This window comes from Danaus plexippus, chromosome 28, assembly GCF_018135715.1.
Source record: "Danaus plexippus chromosome 28, MEX_DaPlex, whole genome shotgun sequence".
NCBI lineage: Eukaryota > Metazoa > Arthropoda > Insecta > Lepidoptera > Nymphalidae > Danaus > Danaus plexippus.
Genome location: NC_083556.1, coordinates 1,468,006 through 1,484,581, shown reverse-complemented (window position 1 = coordinate 1,484,581; position 16,576 = coordinate 1,468,006). Strand labels below are relative to the sequence as shown.

Here is a 16,576-nt window from a genome sequence, read left to right as displayed (position 1 = left end):
GAAAACATATCAGTTTAAACCTTATTCTGTAAATCTGCTTCAAATACAGACGCGGTATTGTCCAATGCTAGTTACGGATTTGCACTATCCCCAATGCGTTCTTTGCTAAGTTACTAGAGTTAATCCAAGGGCGTTACACTCTCAGATCTAGAGACATTTTTAATATAATTAGTGTCACTAAGAAAATATTCTGTTTGATCCTGAATGGTTTATATATTCTATATGTTAGTGAAAATTTTCCCTGAAACGGCATTGCTTCTAATAATACTTCAATCTCTCTCTCTCTCTCTCGCTCTCTCTCTCTCTCTCTCTCGTAATATATATATATATATATATATATATGTATATTAGTTTCAATAACAGAATGAGGACATTCAAACAACCTAAGGCCAACTTTAGACAAATATCTCATAACATAATTTTATATTTAATATTTATTTTAAACGCATTTTGTTGTAATGTTTAAACTGTGTACGAGTTATCGTCGTGGTTATAGATTCGTAACTAGTTGGTAAGATAAATAGTTCACTGTTATATATATATATCATAACATATAAACTCATTGTATAATATATAATGAATAATCAAATTGAGGATTAATTAATGATTGAAATTTAATTAATGAACTATCGAAACCCAATTAAGATGTATATATATATGTATATATATAACGAACGGAAAGCAATGTAACATTAGTTTAAGAACAGTTACCAATCTCTTGAACATTTGCTACATTTAAAATTTCATAACCAGATATGAAAGACGGCTTGAACAAACAGTCAATGCCACTCCGTAAAAGCCGGACCTTTCCTCGCCTAAGATAGGTACAGTTAACGATAAAAGTGTTTCAAGTTATATAATATGAAGTAAGAAAAAATAGTACTTTGAGTCCCTCCGCACGGAATGCGTTTTTTAATGTGGAAATTAAATGGGGGGGGGGGCTTAGAAATCAATTTTCACTGACCTCTTATTGTTTCTCTATGACTTTAAAAACATTGCTTACAATTCACAATGGACAAACCCATTCACTCTCACTCCATCTCTTCCTATTCCCCTTCCCCAGGAACGTTGGACGTTTAACGCAACCTTGTTGGGAGTAGCATTGGAAGTTTCACTTCAATGACTTAAAAAACAAAAAAAAATCAACTGCAAGAGTATTAAAGATCGTGTTCAGTATAGCACTTTGTGGTACTACTATGTAGGGGGAGTCAAGTCGACTGGAGGTTGTGATGTGATGCTGTGATCTTTGCAGCATAGCTATCAGGGTCATCAAAGGAACCATATGATGTATTTGTTGTTGTGCCAACAAGACATTCGAGGCAGGAATCTCCACATTAAAAATATTTAAAATGGCGTTGGATTGGATTTAACATAGGAACTGTAGAAGAGAAGTCAGAGGGAAATTAAAGTGGAGTCATTTGATGAGAAATAATAGGAGAACTATAAAAAAAGTTAGAAGGCTCTATCGGGTTATTATAGGGACATTTGATCGCGATTTTAATTAATTGCGTTATGTACTGAAAAAGTACCAAATAGTGTAGAATATTACTATTCCTATTTGAATTTGATAAATTTGATTGGAATTTTGCGTTTTACGTGTAATCAACTATACTATATGAGACATACATACATATTTACATATATTTAGTCTCCTTAACTGTACCCACCGGTCACACAAGGTTGCTGTTACGTAATTTATGCCCATTTTGGGCTCCACTATCAGACGTTTGGAGTTCGGTTGTAAAATTCTATTATTCTGTACACCAATAGTTTTCAACGGCTTTTTAAGGTTATCTCTAGTAATATTTAGGTGTCTCCCTAAAAAAATCCTCTTAAAGCTAAAGATTTGAATTTAAAAAAAAACTAAAAAAATTTTACCAGTCGGTAAAACTTGAATAGTGAACCACATATAAAAAGATATTTTAAACTTGCCCTTAATATATAAGGGTAAGTCAGATTTGATTGACAGTTAGTACAGACGAGACAAAACTCGTAAAATGTAGAGGTGGTATACCGTGGGTTTAAATAGATTTATAGAGAATAGACGCGTTATATACATACATCATCATCATCATCATCAGCCTGCTATGCTAAGACATAGATTATATATAGTTTTATTATAATTCTCCATCCGCTAAAAATATTAATCTCAATTTTCCTTCCATCACCTACTGTGTCTGGATTAAGTGGCTCTTAACAACAACCCTGCCATGACTACTTCTATAGATTCCTCTGTTTTGTTATTGTATTGTATTCATTTTCTTCATCAGCACGAACTAAGAATACTCTTTGAAATATTCATGATGTTTAGAAGAGTTTTACGTTGGATAAATAAATTGAATCTATGGATATTAAAGCTGAAAGAATAAGTAGAGAATTTCTGTCTACTTCTGGATCAATTTTAATAACTGAAGACGTATTCTTTATGTAATTATGTAAAAGTATCTATTACATAAAATATTAAATTTGACTTTACCAATATAATGAAACGTAGTGCTATATTTGAATAGTTAATTAATTATGAAATTTTATAAAAACACTATAAGCCACAAAAAAAAAAAGTTGATAAAAAAGTTTTTCATTCATAAATAATAAGATGAATACATAAATTCCGTGGCGGAATGTTTAAACGTTAAAAAAAAATACGTTTGACAGCTGAATGAAAATTATTAAAAATTTGACAATCATTTTGACAGTTGGATAAAACTCATCCGACTCATTCGGTCTCAAAATATTCTATTCTATAGCTTCATTCAGTTTAAAAACGAAACAAACAACAAAAGACATTCATACAAATAACGAAATAATTATTTTTTTCCGAGTCGTATTGTCAAAGAAGGTCAATACCAACAAACATGGCGTGTCAAATGAGTGTTACATAACGGATCGTTTGGAACACGACAGTATAGTTGTATAATACAAATATATTTATTTATGTCATGTGATTTAAATATTGTCGTCTATAGGTAATATATGATATGATGTAAAGGCTGTTTAAGGCTTTCACTTTCATTAATAGATCGTGTTTAAATTAAAAATATCTAATAATTGACTTAAGATTTTTTTTTTGTTAATAAATAATAAATTATACATGCATGTTCTTCACTGGCAACATTATATGTTAATAATGTTGCCAGTTGGAACAAATGAATGGCATGTAAATTAATTATAATAAGTATTTACATTTTTTAATGCCTTCATATAAGTTACGTAGAATTATAACTGATAAACATAATTAATAGAAAAATAATATAAACGGTATTATACTAGAATTTTATATGGATGGATCATAAAAGTAAAAATGAAAATATGCCAACGATGAAATGTAAATGAAAGTAAATGGAATTAAATGAAAGTAAATCTAAGCGAATGAAAGTTGATAATGTATTTCGTGATTAAGAATTATAGAAATCTTATTTATTTCTTTATTTACTTTATTCTAGATACGTTAGATTTAGCTAACAAATGTAGCCAACATGCTCTGTCATTACAGCGATGAATTACTTTGACTTATACTTAGAGTTGTTTATATTATTAATTATAAACTCACTCTCTTATTAAATGAGAAAGTTTAATCGGACTTTGGTAAATTAAGTATTATCATGTTTTAAAAAATATATATGTAATTTAATTTTAATATGTGTTATCATTTAAAAATAACTGACTGTTTTTGTTAATGCGTTTGCCAGTTGGCAAAGGCTTCTTTCAACCTACCCGTCTATTCCATGTTATACTCGCCTGAATACTACACTCCTTGCCTGAATACTGGTTACTTGTCTATCATATAATTTAAAAATAACTAAATTATGAATCTAAATATATCAGGTGCAATGGTTGTTAGCTTCATACAATATATATAATACGTCTTTAACAAATACCATTGATGTACACGCAAGTGTATATAAAAACTTAACAAATTATATACTAAAACCTTCCTCGAGGATCACGTTATCGAGTGGTGATAACTATTTGATAATCGGTGCATTAGTTTTTCCGTTTATCGCGAACAGACAGACAGACAGACGTGGCGAGGGAATTTTTTACAGAACGTATTGATTTATATCCAAAAGACTAAAAAAAAAATATATATGTATATAGCCAGTTTGAATAATAGTAACGTAATTATTTATAATTGATATTCGCTAAGGTTAAAATGATTTGTTTGACTGCTATATTAAGTTTCGCATTTCACACGGGTCTTTGTTTGAGAAAATTATGAAATTGTACCAACATTGTTTCGTAAGACCATGTTTATTGTGTGCCACACGTGTTAAATGATTACAGCTATGTGAGATTTCCCTAAGGATATCATGGATACGATATTTTCCTGCTTTATGAGAAAAAAAATCCATCATTATAAGTCTAATTTGTTATTTAAGCAATTCATAACTGACAGGCACAATCGTTATGCGTTAAAGGAAGGTAATATTTTCGGATGTACCTACTATGCGTTTTTTTTATTATTTTAAACTACATAATCCCGAAGTCACGTTGCATTTCCGCAACCGTGATCACGAGTACACGGGATGAAAGTATCCCGTAGTCACGGTTGAAAATCTAAGTTTCATTTAAATGAGTGCTCTCTAAAATCTTAGCTATAATCATTATACTATCGAATATTATACATTAAATATAAAGGTCTTGAATAATACTATTTAGACTAAAAATATTAATTATATTATAAATTAGAAATACTGTATACATTTTTACTAGCTCTTCAACAGAAAACACATAAAAACATTATTAGGATGAAACTAGTATTTTTCGGATTTACTACGCGGATTTTATTATTTAAAAACTACATAATCCTGCGAGGTGTGAACCTCGTCTGCCCGTGATCACGGTTGCTGCAAAGTAACCGAAACGTCGGGATTATGTAGTTTTTAAATAATAAAATCCGCGTAGTAAATCCGAAAAATACTAGTTTCATTTAAATGAATACTCGCGAAAATCTTAGATCTCAACATTATTAGGAATAAAATCGGTCGAGTAACGAAAATCTCAATAGAATATTAAGGAATTTTTATTAATAAAAATATAACATTAATATATATATTAAATATTTAGCTATTATATGAAGTTTAACTAACTTAAGAATAATTTAGTTAAGTAAGTAATTACCTTGGTAAGGTGATACAATACGTGACTTCATACTATTTGTTAAAATTATTGATAACAATATAGTCTCAATGTACTACAAGGTTCTAGCACATTGTATACACTATCATTATCTATAGTTTGTGTTATAGAATACTAGTTTTTTATCGCTACTTCGTCCGCATGGACTATGCGGACTATAAGATTATATATACGGACTATGTCCGCATAGACTATTAATGTACAGGGTTTAAAACGTTACATTGTGACGTGACTTCGTATATAATACAATTGTATCTTTATTCTGATATAATCACACTGGAATATTTTATAAATTATATCCTATGTCTTATCCTGATGTCTAAGCTACATTACTGTAGAGTTGCATTAAAATCCGTCCAGTAATTTTTGCTTGAAAGAGGTACAAACATGCAGCCTCACAAACTCTCTGAAACATAACATTACTTGTTTTAGTCATATTATATATGTACGTAGGTTTGTTCATACTTCTTATACCAAATCAGATATTTGGGAAAGTGTGCATAATATTTCGTTAAGGAAATGAATAAAATAAAATACGTAGAAAAATACCCGGCATTTTCTTTGTATTCACAACAAACTATTAATTATATGTAAATAAAATACAAGGAAATAATTTTTAAAATATATTTCTTAAAGAGATGATGAAATAAATGCTATTTTGTGCTCATGTTTGAATCTCAAAGATTTGTTCTTAAATCCATTATATCTGGAGCTCAAGGATATAACAATTTTAACCAAACCGTAGATCAAGTTACGTTGGACAGATCACAAACCAAACCTTGCTTTGACCTCACCGTATGTGTCAATTGTTATACAATTCGTTGCTTATACTTATGTAAGTTTTAGCATATATTATGTATGTATATGTTAGAAATATACTAACTATATCCTGGAAAATATATTATATGCTTCCTAAATATTACATAAAACCTTCATTCTCGTATTGACAATAATATCACTAAAGGAGTATAAATATCAAATTATTTTATTCTTCTGTATAAAAACTCTTTCTTCTTATATAACGTCTATTTTATACTCTAATTGAATTCATAATATACAACTAACAATTTAATTATTAAAAGAAGTCCGCCATGTCTCATTTGAATTGCGTGTTTTAAATCGGCGAAGGTCTGAATCATACTGTTAAACTTGAATTTATTATCTGTGATATTTTCCTTCCTTGTGATGTCATACATAAAATATGATGTAAATGCAAATAATAGTATTCCAACGGATATTGCCAAGAATATTTCTTTTTTCAATGTTATTTAATTTTTTCTTCTTTAACTTTGTATAAATTTTTATTCTCCATATGTGGGAAGTCTAGATAGTATCGGTGTTGCCACTGTGTTTACTAACCACCCACATAGACTAAACCAAAACGGTGACATCATTACTTAAAGACGTGCCTACATTTGTTAATTTAAAAGACAAAAGTTTTTAATTATTTTGTATATAATAGTAATAATATTTTTATTATTTTTTAAGTATTGATATTTTTACTGATTATGGCATAATGATTACATGTTACTGCTTTATTAGTATAACATAAAAAAAAAACAAAAATCTGAATTTCGAATTTTTATTATCATAGAAGTTTATTATTTCATGTGAACTGGCCTTTAAAGCAGACGTTACAGGTGATTACGAACGACCTCGAGCCGAGGACGTGCAAGCGATATATTTATTAATCACGCCTTATTTACACAACAATAAAGTTGGTTTTCCCTTGAACATAATTTGATATAACTTTGCATGTTATATATTATGATAGTTCATTAGAAAATAAACCTTGTTTTAAAGAGACAAAGTTTTATTTCCATTGAATGTTTTATATATATTTTTCTTCCTTGCAAATAGCAGAGATTATCTAATTCATCAATTATTCAATATTTTTCTAATTGACCTAAATCATTACATAAATTACATTGACATATTAATATATATATATTTTAAAGCGAAATTCTCAACATTATTTAATACCAGTTGGACACTATTTTTGTCTTTATTTGAAAATAAATTCAAATAATAACTCACTCACTCGCTCAAACAGGATGTCAACTTTGGACGTTAGTCAACTTATGTTTGTCTAAAAAAAAAAATGTCTGTCCAAATCACTAAAATGTGTACACCTAAAATTAGTAAACTAGAATAGTCAGTAAGTATGATATAACCTTAACTACCTGTACTTTTCTCTGTAATTATATATTAAGGAAGAAGTATAAATATCTATATGATGTATAAAAGCAAGCAAAGTCGGGAAACGAACCCGGTATGATGTCGTTGGTGGGTGTTAATGTCTTTGCCTTGTACATTACACCCACTGATATGAACGAGCGAATCCTTGTAAATATATAGGGGGATTGTACAATCATAAGTCATACACTAGTTTGTGACCGTGACTACGTCTATATTTATCGAATAGATAGTTTTAAATAGAAATTATTAGTTTTTTTACATAAATATGTGGTAACAAAGTCATCAGCGACATCTATAGTTCGTATGAAACTACTATTAATCTGTATTGCTAAGATAATCTGACATTTAAACTAATTTAATGCAAAGTTTCATCAACAACTGTTTAGTAATTACAAGGAACAAACAAGATTTGCTTAGTTAATATTCTATGTATTTTATTTTAGTATAGATTTCTGGTTATCCTTAATTTTATTAACCGACGACGTAAAACGAGAAATGTTATAAGTTTGACTGGGATGTATGTCTGTGGCATCTTAACTAACAAACGGATCTAACGGTATCGATGAAACTTTTTTGAAATTGAAAGGAAATCCTTGCGGCGATTCTTAGCTGTGTTTGATTAATATCGGTTCAGCAATATCACCTATAAGTATCGGGTCTTTCCAATTTAGGTCTTCATATAATACACATAAATATATATATATGCTAGTGTAAATCTTAAATGTAAATTAAAATGAAACTAAGTTTTTCGGATGCTGCGAGTATTTTATTTTTTTATTATAGGTGTATGACTGAGACACTTTCATCTCTGTTCGCGATCACGGTTTCTATAAAGGGAGCGAAACGAATGGGTCATGTAGAAATAAAATAATAAAATGGCTTAGTATCAGAACGACTTACATAGACTTAAACAAGTGCACGAGGATATCTTGATATCATAACTGATAACATTACTATAAATTCGTTGATAGCTTTTTTTTTAATAATATTATAATCTATTTATTGTGTATTTCCAGGCTAACATTTCATTAAATTAGATATATTTCAAATACTGATTATTCAACGCGACTTTCCTCGCAGACTGATGTTAATAGTAACATAATGAAGTTACCATACACTTTAATGACATATATCCAGACTATTTATATATATTATATTGTTACGTCATTATTTATCACTTTATGTAAGTATAATATAAATAATTGTAGTGTAAGCTTATAATAAGTTTTTACTGACAACTTTATACCAATAGTTTGATCGTTCTTCGTTCACCAATGGTAATAATTTAGTTAAAACGATAATGAAACTATTGAAAATTAGGGACAGGTTAAAAAAATTGTTAGGCATGTCGCGTTCGTTTGAAGGATAAGGTTCTTTGAGATGTCCTTTCTTACCACCGTCTTCTGCTAACAAAAATATAGCTACGTAAATACTATTAATAATCAATAAAAGTTGTGGTGGCCTGGAGGTTAAAGGCCCTGGTCGCCTGGAGGTTAAAGGCCCGCCTCTCGTGCGTGAGGATCCGGGTTCGAAACCTGGCAATTACCAATGTAATCTTTTCCGAGTTATACGTACTTTCTAAGAGTATTTAGACACCACTGACGGACGGTGAAGGAAAACATCGTGAGGGAAACCTGGACTTATAATATCAAATTATAAGTTTGAAATCGCCAATCCGCCTTGAGCAAGCGTGGTGGTTAATCTAACCTTCTCTGTGTGAGAAGAGGCTTTTGCTCAGCTGTAGGCACCAACAGTTGATGATGATAATGACGTTTTATGAGTTTCCAAACTAGGAACTGTGTGTATTTATGTTAAGTATCCAAATTACACTCGTACTAAGCGATTAACTTAAAAAAAAACGTAATTTAATACTGACGCTGGTTTGTATATGTGATTTTAAAATGTTAATGAATGACATAAGCACACGAAAAAGCCCACTCGAACACACACGCGGGTCAGAGTTAAGTAATTATTTTTGGTAACCCGATGTATGTCAAGTATGAATCCAAAATCGGCGAAGAGAAAAAACATATTAAAGTGATATTTCGAATCAATTTAAATCCCACGTATACTGTGAGGACATCACGGTATTAATTTTGTTAAATGACAGGACCATAATAGTTATATAAACATACTAAAATTCGCCCGCGACTCCGTTCACGTGAACATCAGAGTTGTATTCAGACATATAAAGTGTGTTAAAACAGTACATAAAGCGATCTACGTTGCAGCCTTTTCATTTTAAATAACTCAGAACTGACTGCAGCGCCGTCTACCGGCCTGATTTGTGAATAATATTAATGTGGGCGCCATATAAATGTATTAACTTCACCAAAATCGGTCCAGCCAATTATGTGTATAAAGATATATTACTATAATATAAAACCATACATATATAATTAAAATTATACAACGAACGTTGTTTTACGGAAATAATCGAAGATAATGTGGTACACATCGACGGGGTTAAAAAAAATTGCTGTACCCAAAGTGATAATGATTTCCTCTAATTTAATATCAACATATAGACAAACTTACTTGTCGCTGCTATATTGATATTGGATATAAAACAATATACATATAAGGAAAATTATATTACGATATATATGTTTGCCAACACGCCTACTTTATGTTCAAGCGACTTACAAAATTTTGTAAGATAATAAATTATTTCATATAACGTATATTTAATTATTTTTTTCCTTACATGTATCAATAGTATTAAGTATAAGGTTCAATAGTTAGTCAGTTAAATGAGAAATATATATGCCTTCTTTTATAATACTAGGTACCAGCCCCGGCTGTGCACGGGGTCTTAACAAAAAATATAAAATAGCCTATTTAATTTTGAGAATTATTAAACTTATATTATGATAACTTTCAAATAGTACGCCCGACTTAAATGATTTAAAAAATAATTTACAGATACTGATGTAGGCTTGAAAACGAAGTAATTTATTTTGATAAGACTTAATACCTTATTTATGTAAATAGCTTCCAGTTGTAAAATGGATATAATATGTTATCCTTAAGGCATAGACTTATGCCACCGCGGACTTTTCTGTAGACCTATATAAGATATACAATTCCACCATATATTATTTTGTTATATCTCAAAGGCTTTAGTCAGCGTTTTCGTTAAAAGCTCCCAGACGGCTCATGTTTTCCCGACATCTTCAACAAATATCTTTAATGTACACACAAGTACATACGAAACCTTAACAAATTATATACTAAAACCTTCCTCAAGAATCACGCTATCGAGAGGTGATGACTGTTTGATAATCCGTGCAGTAGTTTTTCCGTTTATCGCGAACAGACAGACAGACAGACGCGGCGAGGGACTTTGTTTTATAACATGTATCGATTATTGATGTTATGTATTAAACTGAATGTGTAGTTTATAAAAATATTAGTAAAGTTATCCTGATAAATAAACACGTGATATTTAAATAAACAAAATTTATTATAATTTCTTAAAATTTTTCGACACTTAGCACAGGTGCCTCACACTATACGATAAGATTTTTCCCGTTTGTCATTCAATAATCTACTTTAATACAATGTGATAAAGTTTATTTATGATGAACTCTTAACTCATTCGTAGTGGATGCACACTTGGTAAGTATATCGTCCGGTCAAGCTGTCTATACTGTTACAGTAACTTCTCAGTCTAACGTACAAAAACACAATGATACTTTCCGTTTTAAGTTAAAATTAATATCGTTCGTTATATAATGGCTTTAAGGGCACATTATATATGTGTATTTAGTATATATATATATGAATAATCAAAATATAATTTAAGTATATAAGATTTAGACGTTGCCATACATCTATTTACATATTTGATTAATTTGATAGCTTTGTATCTGTACCGAGTTCGTGAATCACGAATACTATTACTAATTTTAATATTATTCCCCTGCTAGGGAAAGTTAATTCTCTTTAAATCACAGCCATATTGATGTTAAATATAAAAATAATTGAAGTTAAAGGTTAGTGGATTTCTTTAGAGTAATACTTTATAACCTGGTCGCTGGCTGTGATGAAAGGGAGCGGTATCCGAGTTATGTAAGTCAAAGACATTCACTTACATTCACGGTTCACAGTACCAGGTTTATTTATGCATATAATATATTAAATGTAAAATCATACAAATATGATTATAATGATCACCCGATGTATTACTGAAACTTCCTTGAAGTACAGTTATCTTAAGAATATAAGTATATATATACATACAATCTAGTCTAGTTAGTACAATATATAAACAAATTTTTGATTTGATTTTTGTGTGTAATTGTATATTATTTGTGCCCGGATTTACCTCCCAATCCATAGATATTGTCAATAGAATTATAGGCCAATGTAACTCTATATATATATATATATATATTGTTAGTTTGTTTATAGAACATTCTTATTTATATGTAGTAAGTGATAATGACGATAGAGATAACGTGAACAATCTAAGTCACTGACATAAATTGAAGACAAACAAAGTCACAAAATAATATAAGGCTTATATGAAAATCCTTTGCTAAAAAGAATTTTTACCTATTACGATTACAAATTATTGTTAAATATTAAATGAAGGTAGACATTAACAGTGTGAGTGAGTCAGTTTAAGGTGCACCATATTAGTCAAAACATATTTGGATTAAGAGTTGAGCAAGAAGGCTATTTTAAGGTCATGTACCATTTATTTTTCAAGTCAACTGTATAAAGGTCGTTGGACTAAAGCTATTTGGAAATGATTTTATATAGTGTTAAAAGAACTACAATTCAAGTTAGTTAGTTGACAGCAGTTATTAAAAGTATAGGAGAAAACTAAAATATTATTTTCTTTATAAATTACGTAACTTTGAATATTAGTAGAAATAAAGTGGACCCTGGTTATCCGACCGTGGTCTAATCCAGCACCCCCGTAATCCGACATGGCATATTGATTAATATTTTTTTGCCAATCTTTGTCGGATTACAAGATACTTTTTATTTAAAAAAAACAGATTACCAAAGTCTGAGGTTAGTGCTCTATGATCCGAGTTTTTTTGCATGAAATGTAGACCTGAGAATGAGTTCGTATAGTCAAAAACGTCAAGTTTGGAGTTTACATATTCAAAAAATAACATATGTTTTAGACACAAATCATTGTAACTGACGGTGTTAGGTTTTCATTGGACACTCATACTAAAGTTATGTGGTATAACCTATTACCCTTAACTAGAACTTCGGAGGTAAAAAAAAGGAAAAGAGAGCGTTTTCGGTGAGAAATTCTCCGAAGGCTTTATAGGTATATCTAAGAAAATTTTAGTAAAACTAACTATACCTACTGGGGCTTTGGTTTTCGTCTGGTAAGACCATATATATATATATATATATATATATATATAGCTCACGTAGTCCAAAACAGATTATTGTCCCGTAAATTAAGGAGACAATTGTAGATATCTTGTACGCGCAAAACCTCGGTAAATTCTAGTTTTACACATTTCAATTTCGATCCAAGTTTAGTTTAATAAAATATAAAAATTTATAATGTTATAGAGTTTTTCGAGTAAATGAAAAAAAAGGCTTTTAATGTAAAATGACTAATCAAATAGTAATTCTTATCTCCATCAGCTCATTAAATAGCGTGATAGTTTAAAAAAGACTAAATAATTGACTATGTCTATGGACTTTATATTTCTTCATAGAAATCATATATATATATATATAATAAAAAAAAAGCTAAACAAACAACCAAGCTGTTATAATACATTTGTGTAGAATAGCTTAACATTATTCCTATGATATTTCATCTGTATATATTTTTAGGGTAGATTTGAAATCACCAAGATATTTACATCCAAATAACTAGTAACCTTTGTGTTATATGGGTATAAAGTTTCACTGATATGGGTCTAGTAATCTAAGTGATAACTCTTAGATTTACGTTATATATAAAATATGACCACCTTTTTTATCATCCAGCCATAACTGTCAACTGTCACGTGTGGCTATTGACAAACAGTACGGCCATATTTGCCACAAGGTTTATTACTCGACCATGGGATTTTTTTTTGGCAGTCATTCAATGAGTTCCCAGGTGAAATAGATTTTAACACTACAATCATATAAGTGATATAATATATATACTTATGGGCGATCAAATAAAAGTCGCTTATTTTGATTTAAATATTAATCATTGAAAACCGTTAATTGGAAATTTTAATCATCATAAAACCTATCTCCATTATACAAAAATGGCGGTAAATTTTATAATTTAGAATTAGCATAAACAATATATTTATCTGTCTAGCCAAGGTTGCGCTGCCCACCGTCTGCCCACGTGGTGACGTCATCACGGAACTCGGCGGAACCTGATCTCAGCTTTGCTTTTGTTACTTTTATATTACTTCATATCGTTTCGCATTTAAAACTCTTTGGTGTATAACCTCCTTTGTCTGGGACTCTTTGATAAATAGAACTGTCACCTGTCAAACTTTGTAGGATGACAGTTTGAATTTAAGATAGGTATTTTACAAGATATATAAAGTAATCTCTATTCTATAACAATCCATCGTGAAAAAATTACTTTAAATATCTCAATTATTATTAAAGTAATTTAAACAAACAAAAATTCTGTATTTTATCGGAAATACAAATTTATTATTTTGTTTTTAAATATACATATAAGAATTGGATAATAGTATTGTCTTTTTTTAACTAGTTACTGCCCGCGTCTTCGTCCGTGTCAATTACAGAATCATAAGTGTACAAGCTTGTGTAATGTATGTAAAGAAGCCTCTAGGACGTATATAGGAATATTTTGGATTTAATGTAATGGGATTAACTGAAATCTATCTGTGATCTGGTTCCTTGCTTTAAGCTAGCCTCGCCAATTTTCAGCCTTAACAGTATATAAATATACAAGATTGAAATTTGTCAGCATTATAGTTTATCTGGGATACAAATACAAAGCAAGATAGTTATAATTTTATAATCATTATGTTATGTTGTACACGAGTTTAACTTATTCAGCCAATATCAATTTTCAAGATGATGAGTGGAGTAATGTATTTCAATACATTAATTCTATATAATATTACTGTATGTCCTCGGTAACTCGTTCAATGAAGGGACTGAGAGATCAAGCGTGCACATCAATGACAATTACATCTATTATTCTTCCGCAGATATATATATATATATATATATATATAAGCCTTATATATATATATATATATATATATAGATTTTTAATTATAGCAAGATATATTTGTATAAAAATATAATTATTAATAATTTTTATGGCAACACAGTAAATCAAATATGGCGGATCACCGGGTAATATTGTAATAAATGAGTTATTTATCTCGTTATAGCTTACAAGATACTTATTTAATTTAAACGTTAATCTTGGAACGCGGCCATGTCGTCAAAATAATTCCAACACTTATTGACCAATATTAAACAATGTTGAATATCAAACACATATACAAACTATAATAAAAGTTTTATTTTATTATATACATAATACTAAACTCGTTAAAAGATTTATTATCTGTGATATTTATTATTAATCTGTGCTACATTCTTAGATGATGTTATTGTAAACGATTTTTAATCATAATTCTTTTTTTTTAATACTTTCCTCATCAAAATATTTATATTTGTGAAACGAATCGTAATGAAACTTATTAATAGTTATATTTAAACATAATATTATGTAACGTAATATTGACACAGTAGCGAGTATCAGATCTATTCGTTACGAGACATAGATTTTAATTTTTTTTATTAATAATTAAAGATCATGAAGAAGGACCCATTTTTTAATAATGCATTATGCGAGACCCACATTGTTTTATGTGAGGATAATAATTTTCATTTATAATATTTATCGTTAAATAATATATATTAAATGCTTTTGCAAGTACTAGAACATGGGATTCAAAATTTTCGGTATATATATATATATATATATATATATATACCGAAAATTATTATTATGATCTGATATATACATATATATATATATATATATATATATATATATATATATATATGTATATATCAGATCATTTAAATACTAAGAAGTAAATACAATTCTGTTTAAGTTTCAAAACGTATGAGAAAAAAATCTTAAGCAAATAACTTAAGCTAATTTCCCCATCACAGTTACGTTACTTTGAAAAAAACTGACGTAATGGGTTGACTTAATATGTACCTATTACAAAACTATTTATATATTAAAACAATAAAGACAAAATAATTAATAAATATAATGTAAAGTAAAGCGAATGTATATATAGATCAATTGTATAAATAAAGTTATACGTCCAATGCTTTACAACTCAAAGCGAATGTAAATGTAACAGAACATGGTCAAGAAACTTTAAGGCACGAAACAAAGCCTTACCTTTTAAAAATTTATTTTTAAACACTCACAATATAAAACGAGATTCACACAACACACGTCCTTATGTGCATTTACACTGATGCCACATTCCTTTGAACACTATAAAAACTCATTACATCCTCGTATAATATTTATTCTAAATTTAAATTGTATAAAAACATTCGAATGATTAAATTTGAATTTAGAATTATTTGGTTTATTCGTTTTCGATCGTTGATAGCATCGCGACCGAACGCTGTCAGCTCGACTTCGGTACTGAGCTGTGGCGACGCGTTCGACCGGTTTGAGCGAGCAAAAAGGTCGTATATCGATTATTTTTTTTTTTTTGCCGGACGAAAATCGGTTTAAGATGATGTCAGGAAAGGATAAACTCGTTCTGCCGTAACGGGAATAATTTGATGTTTGAAAGAGGTTGAGTTTTTATAACAATCTCTGGTTAAATTGAAGGCTTTATAACTTTATATCGATACTGCATATCGTCCATGACTTATATTATTCTTTATTCTAATGTTCATATGTTTGAATCATTAAAATTTTTTGTCTTTTTATTGAGCTTAAAGTAGTATTCTTCTTTAGGTGGTAGAGCCAACCACTTAATTTTTTCCACCCCTACCTTTTCCTCGACAATGAAGGTTGGCAACGCATCCGCAACATATAGATGCTGTGGATGTCTATGGGCGAAAATCACTACTGCCCATCAAGTAGGCAGTCAGCACTCAGCTCGTTTGCCACCTTTCGTATAAAGAAAAAGCCTGAGACCCATTTAGGTCGAAATATAAACAAAAAACTGTTAAATAACTTGATATATTAAAAATCAAATCATTTATAACG

General features: G+C 29.5%; 1 protein-coding gene across 1 annotated transcript in view; it reads right to left on the bottom strand.

The window, feature by feature from the left end:
- The window catches only part of LOC116776219 (cuticlin-4), a 33,454-nt gene extending 17,441 nt beyond the window's left edge, over positions 1 to 16,013 (bottom strand). The window contains exon 1 of the mRNA XM_032669355.2: positions 15,746 to 16,013. The gene's annotated coding sequence lies outside the window, so the exon portion shown is untranslated. The remainder of the gene's footprint in view (positions 1 to 15,745) is intronic.
- Between the last annotated feature and the right edge of the window lie 563 nt (positions 16,014 to 16,576).